Source organism: Papio anubis, chromosome 3, assembly GCF_008728515.1.
Source record: "Papio anubis isolate 15944 chromosome 3, Panubis1.0, whole genome shotgun sequence".
NCBI classification, from domain to species: Eukaryota; Metazoa; Chordata; class Mammalia; order Primates; family Cercopithecidae; genus Papio; species Papio anubis.
The window spans coordinates 46,107,693-46,125,455 of record NC_044978.1 but is presented as its reverse complement, the minus strand read 5'-3'; positions in this window follow the sequence as shown (position 1 = coordinate 46,125,455).

Genomic DNA, 17,763 nt, shown 5'->3' with positions numbered 1-17,763 from the left:
CAGTTTCTCAGAACAAAAAGTTAAATCTCATCCCTAACTTCCTTCTTTTGCTCACAGCCTACATCTTGTCCATTAGCAAATACTGTCTTCAAAGTATGTTCCTAACTTTACTACTTCTTACCATTGCTACTGCCACCACCCTGATCTAAGCCAGCATCATCTCTTATCTGAGGTCTCTCACTGGTCTCCTAATTGATCTCTCTGTTTTTGCACTCACTGTCTTTTCTCCACACAGCAACCAGAGTGATCCTGTTATGTCATATTGTGTTACTCTTCAAAACTTCACACTTGCTTCTTATTTCACTCAAACTAAAGGTCAAAATTCTTCCAATTATTCATAACCCTCCATATGATTTGGATGAAATATGGTCTCCCTTAGAATGCATCCTATTATTTTAGTATTTAAAGTACTTTTCTAAAATTTATCTCCCCTTTAAAAGAGAAGCCAATAAACAAAGAACTATTGAACAAAGTTTCAGTATCTCTTCTTTTTATTTATATTTTGTGAATGTCTGTGTCAGAGCAGTTAAGTGGAAATGGACCTATTCTATTTTCAAAATTCCTTGAGAAATCATAGTTCAGTGTTTTTTTGAAGGACTTTGTGAGTTCATTTATAAGGACTCCCAGAATCTGTTTTTTATTTAGGCAACATCAGACTTGCAAGGTAGTAAGATGGAACAGAGATTTAGAGAGGGAAAAAGCCTACTTCAGCTGATAGAGTTCAAAAAGTATTACTTAAGTCAATCTCAGCAATTTTTTGTGCTATTTATTTCCTCTTATTCTTTTTCACTACCAAATCACAGAGTTCTTCACTGCTAACCTACAAGTATTTACTACTTAGCTCATACTCAACAAAAAGCATTTTCTACTCTGATCTTAGACTAGAGTGAGTTCATATGTCTGAGTATGTGTATATGTATTAGAGAAAGAGAGAAGTATGGAAAGAGAACAAATTAATTCAGAGGAAAACGAAGTAGTAGGTTAGACTAGGTCTTTGTACAGGAAGAATAGTTAGCCACCAAAAAGCCCACTGGGAAGTCAAAATAGAGTTAAAACAGAGGTATTAAGGCATTTCTCTCCCCCATTTTATTCACCAAAACCTGGAGAAAATAACAAATATTAAAAGCAGAGAGAAAAACAAACAATTTTTGGTGATACTAGGAAACACTGCACCCTAATCCAGAATCTATTGAAAGCACCTACCAAATTTAAGACCACGTCAAGAAAAGATTTTGACAGAAGCATATTCCTATGCAAATTTCAAACACCCTTAGGAGCTCCCCAAAAGTAAGCAGCAAACCGTGAGGAAGTAAACCAATGACCTTTGCCTGGTGCTAAGAATATGAGAAGACCAGATGTATTCCTGTGCCTAATTCAACAGCCCTAAGTGACAGAAGAGGACAGCTGAACAAGGAGCCGGACAGATATACCACCTTCGCAGGAAGCAGATGTCATAGAATGGAGGGGAAAAAGAAGATGGCAATCAGGAATGTGCTGCTGAGGGAGAGCAAATGTCAACTCATGAGGCAAAAGACCTGGGGCATTCATGCTTCTCTGAGTTCTAGGAATTCCTGACTGACGCAGCCAATTATCTCCATGCATCCAGCAGAGCCTCTGCCCTTGCTCTGAGCTACTGCAAGAATTTCTCTACAAGAGTTACAATGAACTTCTCTTCTTAAAGCTGCTTTATGTAGCTCAAAGGCAAATTTGGCACAGGCCACAGTTCAACTGACTAGTGCACCAGTGGTCAAGCAGAGATGGCAGCAAAGAATGTTTTTCCCACCATCGCCAGACACCAGTGGAGTTGGCTACCCCTACTCTTTGTATTTATCTGTGCTTAACTGCACATGCCCCACCTACTGAACTTGAAAGGGAAGTGTGATATCAGGTTATATATGGAAAGAGTCAAAATTAGTAAAATGTGTTATTGTCTGTCAACCTTTAGATTTAACTGTATGTTAACTCTGCTCACTGTACATGCATAAGTAGCACATTTCGAAGTGGAGGCTGGAAGTATAGAGTGAAGGTTTATCAAATTCATTCAAGATTATTTTCATGCAACTATTTATATACCATTTCATTTTAAAATAAAAATAAAAAATCTGAGGCAAATGCAAAATCAGACCAAATCCTGGGGCAGCATTTCAAACTATGGCAAACTTCTGGTCATAGAAGCAAGAGACTAACTTATTTTTAAGGGAGAAAATTAGGCTGGCCTCAAAATTATTCATAGGAATATTGACAGCAGAATATTGAGAAGCATTCAACAAAGTTGACAGAGAAATAATAGAAATCATGAAGAATTTTTCAAAGGCAAACAATTTTCAACGTAAAGAAGGAATATAGCACCATAAACCATTCTTGAAAACACTACATAATAAAATCCAAGAAAACTGGTGATAAATGGAGGAGCCAAAGAGAAAAAACTAAATGAGAACATTGAATTCGTATAATCACATAGTATTAAACAAGGCATGGTAGACAGTTTATAATGATAAACTGTCACGAATTTGTGTATTACAAAATATACATAGCACCAAAAGTAATAAGGAAAAACTACAGAAAACACCAGGAATATAAAAACAAAATGAAATAATTTTAACTTTCCCATTCTATGAGAAAAAGGAGAAAAAAAAGTAAGGGATACAGACTCTAAATAACAACACATAAGGTAGTTCTAACAGGTAAATATTCAACAAGATGCTAGGAGTCAACAGTTTCTTCTCAAATGCCCAGGAAAATATATAAAGCTATGCATGTACTGAACCACAGAGAAGACCTGCTACAGATCACATGTCAAAGTGAAGACCTGGATTAGATAGACGGTGAATGGGATTCACCATCCTTCATTGCTAACCATACTCCAGATCTGCTGCTGGTTTAAAGACTAACTGTGACTTGTTAGTCTTAAACAACTGTGAGTCGAGAAGCAAAACAAAACCAGTATTTTAGAATATATCACAGAAAAACTATGAGCTAAACCCCATTCAAATAAATTTGAAAAGCTGAATGAGTTAGCTCTTTCTCCCGAAAATATATAATCATCTAAATTAGGTTCCAAAAGAGAGATAAATCTAAATAGATCGTTAGTAAGGAGAAAAACATTGGTAGTGGCCTTTACAAAATCTACATTTTAAAATGAATGTCATTTGCGATTTTGTGATCTAGTTTTTGGGATTTCCCCCTCATTAAAAATAATTTGTTGAGATATAATTCACATACCACAAAATTCATCTTTTTATTGTGTCCAATTCAGTAGTTCTTAGTATATTCACAAAATTGTGTGGCCATCACCACTATGTAATTTCAGATAGATATATAGTTCCAAATTTTTGTAAGTCTGAGAATAAACCCTCATCATTAGCAGTTACTCTCACCATAAGCCCTTCTTCCCAGCTTCTGGCAACCACAAACTTACTTTTTGTCTCTGTGGATTTGCCTATTTTGGATGCAGTGGGCTGAATATTTACGTTCCTCGAAACTTCATGTATTGAATCTTAACCTCCAAGGTGATGATGTGGGTCTTCAAGAGGCGATTCGGTCATAGGGGCTCTTGAATAGGTTTAGAGCCCTTTTTAAAGAGGCTGGAGAGAGATTCCTTGCCCTTTCTGCCACGTGAGGTTATAGTGAGGACCGCTGATGAATAAGGAAGAGGTCCCTCACCAGACACTGAATCTGCCAGCACCTTGTTCTTAGACTTTTTAGTCACCAGAACTATGAGAAATAAATTTAGGTTGTTTATAAGCTACTCAGTCTATGGTATTCTGTTACAGCAGCCTGAATACTCTAAAACACAGAAAATGTCTTATAAATGGTATGATACAATATGTAGCCTTTTGTGGGGGACTTCTTTCATATAGCATGGTGTTTTCTAGGTTAATTTATTTTGCAGTATATACTGTAAGTTCATTCATTTTTATTGCCAAATATTATAACATTGTTTGGATATATCACAAACATGTTATTTATTCATTCTTCAGTTGATGAACATTTCAGCTGTTTCTTTTCTTTTTCGTGGGACAGGATCTCACTCTGTTGCCCAGACCAGAGTGCAGTGACACAATCATAGCTCACTGCAGTCTCAACCCTCTGGGCTCAAGTGATCTTCCCCACTCAGCCTCCCAAGTAGTTAAAACTGCAGATGTATGCCACCATGCCTGACTAATTTTTATTTTTATTTTTATTTTTATTTTTTAAGAGATGAGATCTCACTGTATTGCCCAGGCTGGTCTCAAACTCCTGGCTTGAAGTAATCTTCCTGCCCAAGCCTCCCAAAGTGCTTGGATTATAGGTATAAGCCACCTCACCTGGCCCTGCTTTTACATTTGGCGATTATGAATAATGCTGCTGTGAACATTCATGTACAAGTTTTGGTTGGGCATATGTTTTCAATTTATATATATATAACATATAACTAGAGGTAGAATTATGGGTCATATGGTAACTCTTGAAATTTTAGAAGAATTGCTGTCTTCATCCATCTAGTGTTGCTATAACAACGTACCTAAGACTAAGTAATTTATGAAGAAAATAAATTTATTTCTTACAGTTCTGGAGGCTGGCAAGTCCCAGGCTGTGGGGCTGCATCTTGTGATTGCCTTCTTGCTGTTGGAGACTCTCTGCACATCCAAAACTAGCACAGGGAAACAAATGGCAAAAGGACTCATGAGAGACAACAAAACTGGCTTTTATATCAGACTCACTCTCCTGATAACCTATTTTTAAGTCATTAATTCATGAATGGATTAATCCATTCACAAAGGCAGAACCCTCATCACCCAATCACCTCTTAAAGACACAATTTTTAAATATTGTTACATCGGGGATTGAGCTTTAACGTAAGTTTTGGAGAGAATATCCAAAGCATAGCAACCACTAAACTATTTTCTAAACTGCTCTATTATTTCATAGTCACACCAGCAATGAAGGGCAATTCCAGTTTCTCCAGACTCTTCATTGTCTTATAGATTATAGTCACCCTAGTGGATGTAAAGGGTCTCTCTCAATTTTTAAAAGTTTCTTAATGTATTAAAGATGTTGGTTCTTTTTCTAAATATATGTCAATATTATCTCCTTGTTTCTTGTTTTTTTTTTTACTATGTCAATAATATAGTTTAAAAGAGGTTTTTTCCCCATAGGCTGAAGGGTTTTTAAATGTAATCAAATTTATCAATCTTTTTTCTATTGCATCTAAATTTTGAGCCACAGTTAGAAAGTCTTTTCTTATTCCCAGATTATAAAAGAATTCACCTACACTTTCTCCTAGTATTTATACAGTTTCGTGTTTTTTTCATGCTTAGATCTCCCATCCATTTGGAGGTTTTTGTGTGCATGTGACAGGATCAAACTTTATCTTTACCCAGAAGACTATACAGTTATACCAGCATCATTTATTTAAAGTCCATCTTTGCTCAAATTATTAGAAATGCCACTACTCTTATATCCAGTAATTCCATGTGTATTTGGGTCTGTATCAGGACTTTTTAATTGATTCTGCAAAGCTATTTATTTACGAGTGATTTACTGTTTCAATTATGGAGGCTTTATAATTTTATATTTTAATATCTGAAGGTCTAGATTTTCCATAACTTTTCTATTTACTTTCTTTTATGTTTAGTTTTTTACTTATTTATACCTTTTATTGTATGATACATTTTTTTAAAAAAATCTTTTATTTTAGGTTAAGGGGGGTATATGTACAGGTTTGTTACATAAGTAAATTGTGCATTGTGGGGATTTGGTGCACAAATTATTTCATCACCCAGGTAATAAGTATAGTACCTGATAGATAATTTTTTGATCCTCAGCCTCCTCCCACCCTCTATTCTCAAGTAGGCCCTGATATCTCTTGTTCCTTTTTTCGTGTCCATGTATATTCAACATTTAGATTCCACTCATAAATGAGAACATGTGACTTTTGGTTTTCTGTTCCTGTGTTAGTTTACTTAGGATAATGGCCTCCAGCTCCATTTATGTTGCTGCAAAAGATAAGATCTCATTCACTTTTATGGCTGCATAGTATTCCCTAGTGTGTATTTACAACATTATCTTTAGCCAGTCTGCCACTGAGGGAATTTATATTGATTCTGTGTCTTTGCTATTGTGAATAGTGCTGCAATGAACATATGCATGTATGTTTCTTTATGGTAAAATGATTTCTATTTCTTTGGGTATATACCCAATTATGGCATTGCTGGGTCAAATAGTAATTCTGTTTTAAGTTCTTTAAGAAATTGACGAACTGCTTTCCACAATGTCTAAACTAGTTTACATTCCCACCATTGGTCCATAAGCATCCCCTTTTCTCTACAACCTCACCTGGATGTGTTATTTTTTGACTTTTTAATAATAGACATTCTGACTGGTGTGAGATGGTATCTCCTTGTGTTTTGATTTGCATTTCTGTAAGGATTAGTGATGTTGAACATTTTTTCATATGCTTGTTGGTCACATGAATGTTTTCTTTTGAAAAGTTTCTGTTCATATCCTTTGCCCACTTTTTAATGGGGTTGTTTTGTGCTTGTAAATTTGTTTAAGTTCCTTATAGATACTGAATATTAGACCTTTGTTGGATACATAATTTGCAACAATTTCCTCCCCTTCTGTAGGTTATTTGTTTACTCTGCTGATAGGTTTTTTTTTTTTTAATTTGTGTGTATTTTTTTAATATTCAGAAGCTCTACAGTTTAATTTAGTTTCATTTGTCAATCTTTGTTGCAATTACTTTTGGTGTCTTTGTCATAAAGTCTTTGCTGGGTTTTATGTCCAGAATGGTATTTCCTAGTTGATATGGTCTGAATTTGTGCTCCCACCCCAAATCTCATGTCAAACTGTAATCCCCAGTGTTGGAGGAGGGGCCTAATGGGAAGTGATTGGGTCATGGGGGCAAATTTCCCCCCTTACTGTTCTCATGATAGTGAGTGAGTTCTCATGAGACCTGGTTGCTTAAAAGTGTGTGGCACCTTCCCCTTCATCCTCTTCCTCCATCTCCAGACATGTAAGATGTGTCTGCTTCCCCTTCATCTTCCACCATGATTGTAGGTTTCCTGAGGCCTCCCAGCCATGCTTCCTGTACAGCCTGTGGAACTGTGAGTCAATTAAACTTCTTTTCATAGGCAGAAGGGACTTGCCTTGTCTCAGATGAGATTTTGGACTCTGGACTTCTGAGTTAATGCTAAAATGCATTAAGACTTGGGAGACTGTTGAGAAGGAATTATTATACTTTGCAATGCGAGAAAGACATGAGCTTTGGGTTGGGCCAGGGGCAGAATAATATGTTTTGGATTTGTGTCCCCACCCAAATCTCATGTCAAGCTGTAATCCCCAAGGTTGGAGGAGATGCCTAGTGAGAGGTGATTGGATTATGGAGGTGGACTTCCCCCTTGCTATTCTCATGATAATGAGTGAGTTCTCATGAGATCTGGTTGTTTACAAATGTATGGCACCTTCCCCTTTACTCTCTTCCTCCTTTTCTAGCCATATAAGACATGCCTGCTTCCCCTTTCCCTTCCCCTTCCACCATGATTGTAAGTTTCCTGAGGCCTCCCCAGCTATGCTTCCTACACAACCTGCAGAACTGTCAGTCAATTAAATCTCTTTTCTTTATAAATTGCCCAGCCTCAAGTAGTTCTTTATAGTAATGAGAGAACAAACTAATACACTAGGTTATCTTCCAGGGTTCTTATAGTTTTTGGTTTTAGATTTCTCTTTAATTGATCATGAGATATTTTTTTCATATGGTATAATAAGGAAGGGATCCAGTTTCAGCCTTCTGCATATGGCTAGCCAGTTGTCCCAGCACTATTTATTGAATAGAGTCCTTTCCCCATTATTTGTTTTTGTGAATTTTATCAAAGATCATGCTGTTATAGGTGTATAGCATTATTTCTGGTTTTGCTATTCTGTTCCATTGCAGTATATGTCTGTTTTTGCACCAGGACCATGCTGTTCTGGGTACTGTAGCTTTGTAACATAGTTTGAGGTGTGGTGATGTGATACCTCCAGCTCTGTTCTTATTGGTTAGGATTGCTTTGGTTATTCAGGCTCTTTTTTGTTTTATATGAATTTTAACATTGCTTTTCCTAATTCTGTGAAGAGTATCATTGGTAGTTTGATAGGAATAGCATTGAAATTGTAAATTACTTAGGACAGTATGACAGTTTTGAAATACTAAATCTTTATATTCATGAACATGAAATGTTTTTCCATTTGTTTGTGTCATCTCTGATTTCTTTGAGCAGTATTTTGTAATTTTCATAGTAGAAGTCTTTTCCTTTTTTCGTTAGCTGTATTCCTAGGTGTTTTATTCTTTTTTGTGGCTGTTGTGAATAGGATTGGATTTGTGATTTGTCTCTCAGCTTGGATGTTGTTGGTGTATAGGCATGCTACTGATTTTTGTACATTGATTTTGTATTCTGAAACTTTCCTGAAGTTGTGTATCAAATCAAGGAGCTTTTGGGCAGAAACGATGAGATTTTTTAGGCATAGAATCATATCATTGATAAACAACTGTAGTTTGGTTTCCTCTCTTCCTATTTGGATGCATTTTATTTCTCTCTCTTGCCCAATTGCTCTGGCTAGGAATTCCAGTTCTATGTTGAATAAGAGTGGTGACAGAAGGCATCCTTGTTTTGTTATCGTTTTCAAGGGGGGAATGCTTCCAGCTTTTACTCATTCAATATGATGTTGGCTGTGGGTTTTTCATAGATGGCTCTTATTATTTTGAGGTATGTTTCTTCAATGCCTACATTGTTGAAAGTTTTTAATATGATGTTGAATTGTATTAAAAGCCTTTTCTGCAGTGTGTGGTTTTGCTTTTAGTTCTGTTTATGTAGTGCATATCGTTTATTGATTTAAGTATGTTGAACCAACCTTGCATCTCAGGAATAAAGTCTACTTGATAGTTGTGGATTAGCTTTTTGATGTGCTGATGGATTTCATTTGCCAGTGTTCTCTTGAAGATTTTTGTATTTATGTTAATCAAGGATATTGGCCTGAAATTTTTGTTGTTGTTGTGTCTCTGCCGGGTTTTGACATCAGAATGATGCTGGACTCATAGAATAAGTTAGGAAGGAGTCTCTCCTCCTCAATTTTTTGGAGTAGTTTCAGTAGGAATGGTACCAGTTTTTTCTTAGACATCTGGTAGAATTTATCTATAAATCCATCTGATCCTGGGCTTTTTCTGGTTGGTAGGCATTTTATTACTGATTCAATTTCAGAACTTGTTATTGGTCTGTTCAGGGATTCAATCTCTTCCTGGTTCAATCTGTCGGGTTGTATGTTTTCAGAAATTTATCTGTTTCTTCTAGGTTTTCTAGCTTGTATGCATAGAAGTGTTTGTAATAGTCTCTGAGGGTTTTTTTTGTGTTTCTCTGGGGTCAGTGGAAATGTCTCCTTTGTCATTTCTGATTGTGTTTATTTGAATTTTGTCTGTTTTGTTTTTATTAATCTAGCTAGCAGTCTTTCTTTTTATTTCAATGGACCGTCTCCTAGATTCACCGGTCTTTTGTGTGTTTTTTCATGTCTCAGTCTCCTTCAGCTCAGCTCTGATTTTGGTTATTTCTTCTGCTAGCTTTGGGATTGGTTTGCTCTTCTTTCTCTAGTTCCTCTAGATGTGATGTTAGCTGGCTATTTGAGACCTTTCTAATTTTCTGTTGTTAGCATTTTGTGCTATAAATTCCCCTCTTAACACTGCTTTGACTGTATCTTAGGAATTCTCATATGTTGTATCTTTGTTCTCATCAGTTTCAAAGAATTTCTTGATTTCTGCATTAATTTTATTATTTACCCAAAAGTCATTCAGGAGCAGGTTGTTTAGTTTACATTTAATTGTATGTATTGAGTGATTTTCTTAACATTAATTTCTATTTTTATTGTACTGTGGTCCAACAGTGTGGTTGGTATGATTTTGAGGGTTTTTTTCTTTGTATTTACTGAGAGTTGTTTTATGCCCAATTGCGTGGTCAATTTTAGATGTGTCATGTACAGATGAGAAGAATGTATATTCTGTTGGTTTGGGGTGGAAAGTTCTGTAGATGTCTATTAGATCAATTTCCTCAAGTGTTGAGTTAATATGTTTCTTAATTTGCTTGGATGATCTGCCTAATACTGTTAGTGGGGTGTTAAGTCTCCCACTATTATTGTGTGGTTATATAAAACTCTTCGTAGGTCTCTAAGAATTTGCTTTATGTATCTGTGTGCTCCTGTATTGGGTGCGTATATATTTAGGATAGTTAGATCTTCTCATTGAATTGAGCCCTTTATCATTATGTCATGTCCTTCTTTGTCTTTGATCATTATTAGTTTTAAGTCTGTTTTGTGTGAATTTAGAATACAAACTCCAGTTTTTTCTCTGTTTTCCCTTTACTTAGCAAATTTTTCTCAATGCCTTTACTTTGAGCCTATGGGTGTCATTGCATGTGAGATGGGTTTCTTGAAGACAGGCACCATTGGGTTTTCCTTCTTTATCCAAATTGCTACCCTGTGCCTTTTAATTGGAGCATTTCCCTCATTTACATTTAAGTTCAATATTGATATGTGTGGATTTAATCCTGTCATCATGTTGTTAGCTGGTTAGCTGCAGACTTGTTTGTGTGGTTGCTTTCTAGTGTCACTGGTTTATATACTTAAGTGTGTTTTTGTAATGGCTGATAACAGTCTTTGCTTTCCACATTAGCACTCCCTGCAGGACCTCTTGTAAGGCAGGTCTGGTAGTAATGAATTCTCTTAGAATGTGCTTGTCTGAAAACATCTTATTTCTCTTTCCTTATTAGGCTTAGTTTGGCCAAATATGAAATTATTGGTTGAAAATTATTTTCTTTAAGAATGCAGAATTTAGGACCTCCATCTGACTTATAAGGTTTCTGCTGATGGGCATGCTGTTAGCTCGATGGAGTTTTCTTCGTAGGTGACCTGTTCCTTCTCTTCAGCTGCCTTTAACATTTTTTCTTTCATTTCAACTTTGGAGACTGATGACTATGTGTCTTAAGGATGGTCTTATTATGCAGTATTTCTCAGGAGCCCTCTGCATTTCGTGAATTTGAATGCTGGTCTCTCTAGTGAGGTTGAAGAAATTTTCATGGATAATATCCTCAAATATGTTTTCCATGTTGTTTTTTGTCTCTCTCTTCAGCGATGCCAACGAGTTGTAAATATTTTATCTTTACATATTCCCATATTTCTCAGAGGTTTTGTTCATTCTTATTTATTGTTTTTTCTCTATTTCTGTCTGACAGAGTTATTTCAGAGAGCCGGTCTTTGAGCTCTGAAATTCTTTCCTCAGCTTGGTCAATTCTACTGTAAGTACTTGTGATTGTATTATGAAATGCTTGCAGAGTGTTTTTCAGCTTTATCAGATCAGATTATTTCCTCTTTCTTATAATGCCCATTTCATCTATTAGCTCCTTTATCATTTTATTGTAATCCTTAAATTCATGGGAATGGATGACTTTCTCCTGTATGTTGACGATCTTAATTCCTATTCATTTTCTGAATTCTTTTTCTGTGATTTCAGCCACCTAAGCCTGGTTAGAAACCATTGCTGGGGAAACAGTGTGGTTGTTTGGAGGTAACACACTGGCTTTTTGAGTTGCCAGAGTTCTTGCGCTACTTCTTTCTCATCTTTGTGGACTGATGTTTCTTCAATCTTTGAAGTTGCTGACCTTCTGATATTTTTTTTCTTTTATCCTATTCAATGTATTTGGGGATTTGATTGTGGTATAAGGTGGGTTCTGTCAACTGTCTTCATTTCTGGAGAATTTTAGGAAGCCAAGGCTTAGCTCAGGACTCCAGGACTGCATGCTCTAATTCTTGGGGGCTGACATCTGGCCTCTGGCTTTGTTTTGTGTCCCCCTAAGGTTAGGAACATGCCATGCTGGAGGGACTGAGTTGTTCCTGGACCACTGGTCAGAACACTCCAATGAGTGATTCCAGCCACAGTGCTTTGTAAGGTTGTAGCAGAAGCATCTGTCCTCAATTGCATGTGCCAGCAACAGCAGCAGCAGCACAGCAGTGTACACATTCATAAGCTGTAGCAGGGTCCTGGCAGGTGAAGGGGTGCCAGCCTCCATGTGGGCATTCACAGTGGCAGTGGTAGCAGCACAGCACAGGAGGGCCAGGGATTCTGCCATTGTCTGTGTGCATGTTTGCACTGGTAGTAGTGTTAGCACAGGGGCAGGCACAAGACTGTGCCTGCCAGTGCCCTGTGTACCCTCCATGCATCTGTTCACACATGCAGCTGCTACTGCTGGGGGTGAAAACAGATCTCCTGCTCTCCCTGCCTAGTTTCACACCGGTACTGGGTAGGGCACTGGCAGGCTCTGTGCCTGCAAATACTCCAACAGCAATGGTGGCACAGCAGGGGAATTGGGGGAGGGGGTGCACTCATGTCCGCAACTGTAGCATGGTGGGCAGGGTGCATGCACGCATGCATGCTGACAAGGAAGGGAAGGCAAGGTGCATCAACTTGCACACGTGGTGAGAGAGTAATGTGAGGGATGGCCATGTGTGAGTGTATGCAGGCCATGCAACTCCAAGGAGGCTGTGGTCGGGGGAGGCCACAGGCAGGCTAGTGCACATCTGCTGGGGTGCTCTACTGAAATTCTCCATTGGTCAAGCATAGTCCATCAATGCAGGATCTATGATGAAGGCTTCCAGGAACCCTCCAACCTGGGAATCTGAGGTTGCACTGCAAGCAGGTATGGCCAGGCTGGGGCCTCGAGAGAAGCAAACAGACAAAGAGATGCCCAGGTTGGACCAGCCTCATCTCATGGACAAGACCATCTGCACTCTTCAGGTCCAACAGTTTTCCTAGAGCTAAAGTCTCCTGGAGGAGTAAGGCGAGAGTCAGGGGATGGGTGTCCTGGGCATGCTCCACTACAGATGCTCCCATGCCAAACTCTTTGGGCTCCCATCTAGAGTTCTTTCCCTACTATTTTTCTAAGCAGCTTTCCCTGTCAGCTCAAGTGTCTGTGGGGGTTGTGGAGTCTCCTGTTGGCAGGATTTCAGAGATCTGTGGCAAGAGTGAGTTTCTCCTTGCCTGCTCAACTCACCAGTTCCCCAGGAGTCACTGGAGGATAGGAAGGAGTCCCAGAGCATAGTAGACTCATTCAGGGTTTCCAGCTTCCACCCCCTTCAGTCCAGCATCTGTGTCTTCCCTCTGTCCACTCTCAGTCTATGTTTATGTTTCTACATAAACTTTGGCATTAACTTGTCTAGCTTCAGGGAAAAAAAAGACTGTTTTTACAATTGAGATTGCATAAAATTAATTACAGAGAAAAAACTTTTTGATGATGCTGCATCATCCTATCCAAAACTAAAAACTATTTTTTTTTCATTTATTCAGTTCTAATTCTTTCTTTCAAAAATGTTTTAGATGTTTTTTTTGCACATAAATTTTACATATTTTTCTCAGGTTTATCTTTTTTTTTTTTTTTTCGAGACAGAGTCTTGTTCTGTTGCCCAGGCTAGAGTGCATTGGCATGATCATGGTTCACTGCAACCTCCCCCTCCTGAGTTCAAGTGATCCTCCCACCTTAGCCTCCCAAGTAGCTGGGACTACAGGCGCACACTACCATGACTACTAATTTTTGTAATGTTTAGTAGAGACAGAATTTTCCTTTGTCATCCAGGCTAGTCTCGAATGCTGAATTTAAGCAATCCACCAGCCTTGGCCTCTCAAAGTGCTGGGATTACAGCTGTGGGCTACTGTACCCAGCCAAATTTATAACAATTTTTATGTTCTTCATTGTGAATGGCATTTTTCAACCATTATATCCTATACTGGTTATAATTTGTGTATGTGAAATTACTGATTTCTGTATGCAAATTTTATATCTTGCTACATTTACAAATTATTTTATTGTTTAAGATACCATTAATCATCTTTATTAAAGTTGAATTTTATTATTTATTTAGTATTTTGCAGATATATTTCCATGGTATGTGTAATAGAAGTAAAATAGTTTTTCATTTTCTTTTCTTATGTTTATGCAACTAATTTATTTCTCTTATATAACTGCATTAGCTGATATGTCCAGTACAGTGTTAAATAATAATAATAATGGACATAATGGGTATTCTTTCTTGCATATTTTTGTAAAAATTCCCTTAGTTTTACCATAAAGTAAAATGCTAGCTTTAGAATTAAGATGTGTAATGATAGATCAATTGATCCATATGTAGACACATAAAACTATATGCCGTATGTATATAATTTGTATATCTCATAAATTCATATATACAATACTAAAACACTTGCTAAGTATCTATTAATTCCTATATTTGTATGCTTTTGTTTTTATCTAGAATAAGAGTTGAGTTTTGTCAAAGGCTTTTCAACGTTTATTGCGATAATCATAAGATTTTCCTTCTTAGAACTTTATATAACGTATTATGCTAATTAATCTCCTAATTTGGAATCTATCTGGCATTCTTGGAATGAATTCCACTTGGCCCTAGCACATTATCTTCTAAATGTGTTGTTAAACTCAGTTCACTAATAGTTTGTTTAGGACTTGTGTATCAACATCAGTGATATTGTTCTGTGACTTTTTCTTTTGTCCTATCAAGGGTAAATATCATTATTTTATGTTAAAAAAAGAAATGTAAAGTTTTTCATTGATTTCTATCATTTAAAACAACTTGTATAGCATTAGAGCTCTCTGATCTTTTAGATTTTGAAGGATTTTCACTGTGAAACCATTTGGGACTAATGTTTTCTTGTGGGGTCATTCCTTTGTAACTTTGTCTCGTTCTTCTATACAAATTGATCTACTTAAGCTTTCTATCTAAAAGGTAACGTGCTGGGTAAAACTATTTTCATAAAATTAACCATCTAATTCATTTAAAAATATATTTTATACAGTAGATCTGCAAAGTAATCTCTTACATTTTCTATTTTTCACTCTTACAAAAGTTATCCTGCCTTGCCGTTCTTGTTTTGTATATTTGTACTTTCTCACTTTTTGATAATTATCTTGTCTGTGCATGTGTTTTTCTCACTATTTTTTCTAAATATAGCTAGTGCTTTATTCATATGCTTAATTTTTTAAAAGCACTAACTTAAGGAATAAATAGTCACTTCCCACATTTGTAGCTTCTGCTTTTTATTCAGTTAATAGGCAGTGTTTCCTAATATCTATTTTGCCATTATACCTTTTTATTAGAGCCCCTAATTGTTAGTTGAGCATGTGACTACTCTAAATAATGACATTTTCAGTCTAATTTGCAATTTCATATTGCCAGGTGCTAAATTTTGACCAATTCAATGTAAGTGGAGATGTTGTTTACAGTTTCCAGAAAATGTCCTTAAAGGGAAATATGCTCTTCTTCTTCTATCCTTCTTGTTGTCTGGAATGCAAATATAATGGTTCATACATAATAATCGTACATGTTTATGGAGTACATATGAGGTTTATTTATTTATTTATTTATTTATTTTGAGATGGAATTCCGCGCTTGGAATTCCGAGGCTGGAGAGCAAAGTTGTGATCTCAGCTCACTGCAACCTCCACTTCCTGAGTTCAAGTGATTCTCCTGCCTCAGCCTCCTGAGTAGCTGGGATTACAGGTGCCTGCCACCACGCCTGGCTAATTTTTGTATTTTTTTCATAGAGATGGCATTTTACCATGTTGATCAGGCTGGTGTCAAACTTCTGACCTTAGGTGATCCAGCCGCCTTGGCCTCCCAAAGTGCTGGGATCACAGGCGTGAGCCACCACTCCCAGCCACATATGATATTTTAATATGTGTATACAATGTGCCATGATAAAACTAAGGTAGTTAGAATATTCATTATATCAAACATTTATTATTTGTGTTGGGAATATTCCAAATATTTTTCTCTAGCTATTTTGAAATATACAGTAAATTGTTGTTAACTGTGGTCACCCTATGGTGCTATTAAACATTCCATTTTATTTCTTCTATCTAATTTCTATTTAACCTCTCTTCACCTTCCCCTCTCCTACACTTGCCAGCCCCTGGTAACCATCATTCTACTCTCTACCTCCATGAGATCAACTTTTCAGCTCCCATATGTGAGTGAGAACACATGATATGTGTCTTTCTGTGCTTGGCTTATTTCATTTAACATAATGAACTCTAGTTCCATCCATATTGCTGCAAATGACAGAATTTCATTTTTTTAAAGTATACTTAAGTTCTAGGGTACATGTGCACAACGTGCAGGTTTGTTGCATACGTATACATGTGCCTTGCTGGTGTGCTGTACCCATTAACTTGTCATTTACATTAGGTATATCTCCTAATGCTATCCCTCCCACCTCCCCACTCCCCACACTCCACGACAGGCCCTGGTGTGTGATGTTCCCCTTCCTGTGTCCAAGTGATCAATTCCCACCTATGAGTGAGAACATGCAGTGTTTGGTTTTCTGTTCTTGCAATAGTTTGCTGAGAATGATGGTTTCCAGCTGCATCCATGTCCCTAAAAAGGACATGAAGTCATCCTTTTTTATGGCTGCATAGTATTCTATGGTGTATATGTGCCACATTTTCTTAATCCAGTCTGTCATTGATGGACATTTGGGTTGGTTCCAAGTCTTTGCTATTGCAAATAGTGCCACAATAAACATATGAGTGCATGCGTCTTTATAGCAGCATGATTTATAATCCTTTGGGCATATATCCAGTAAATGGATGGCTGGGTCATATGGTATTTCTAGTTCTAGATCCTTGAGGAATTGCCACACTGTCTTCCACAATGGTTGAACTAGTTTACAGTCCCACCAACAGTGTAAAAGTGTTCCTGTTTCTCCACATTTTCTCCAGCACCTGTTGTTTCCTGACTTTTTAATGATCGCCATTCTAACTGGTGTGAGATGGTATCTCATTGTGGTTTTGATTTGCATTTCTCTGATGACCAGTGATGATGAGCATTTTTTCATGTGTCTATTGGCTGCATAAATGTCTTCTTTTGAGAAGTGTCTGTTCATATCCTTTGTCCACTTTTTGATGGGATTGTTTGTTTTTTCTTGTAAATTTGTTTCAGTTCTTTGTAGATTCTGGATATTAGCCCTTTGTCAGATGAATAGATTGCAAGAAATTTCTCCCATTCTGTAGGTTGCCTGTTCACTCTGATGGTAGTTTCTTTTGCTGTGCAGAAGCTCTTTAGTTTAGTTAGATCCCTTTTGTCAATTTTAGCTTTTGTTGTCATTGCTTTTTGTGCTTTAAACATGAAATCTTTGCCCATGCCTATGTCCTGAATGGTATTGCCTAGGTTTTCTTCAGGATTTTTATGGTTTTAGGTCTAACATTTAAGTCTTTAATCCATCTTGAATTAATTTTTGTATAAGGTGTAAGGAAGGGATTTGTGGTTAAATAATTTCCCATTGTGTACATATAACACATTTTCTTTATCCATTCATCATTAGTGGACACTTAGGTTGATAATCCCATACCTTAACTATTGGGAATAGCACTGCAATAAACATCAGGGTGCAGGTATCTTTTAAATATAATGATTTCCTTTTCTTTGGATAAATATCTACCAGTTGTATTGCTGGCAGACTTATTTTTAGTGTTTTAAGAAACCTCCATACTGTTTCCACAGTAGCTCTACTAATTTACATTTCACCAAAAGGGTAATAGCATTCTCCTTTCTCTTCCTCTTCACCAGCATGTTATTTTTTGTCTTTTTCATGACAGCTATTTTAACTAGAGTAACTTGATATATCTTTGTGGTTTTTATTTGCATTTCCCTGTTGATTAGTAATTTTGAGCATTCTTTTTTAGGTACCTGTTGGCC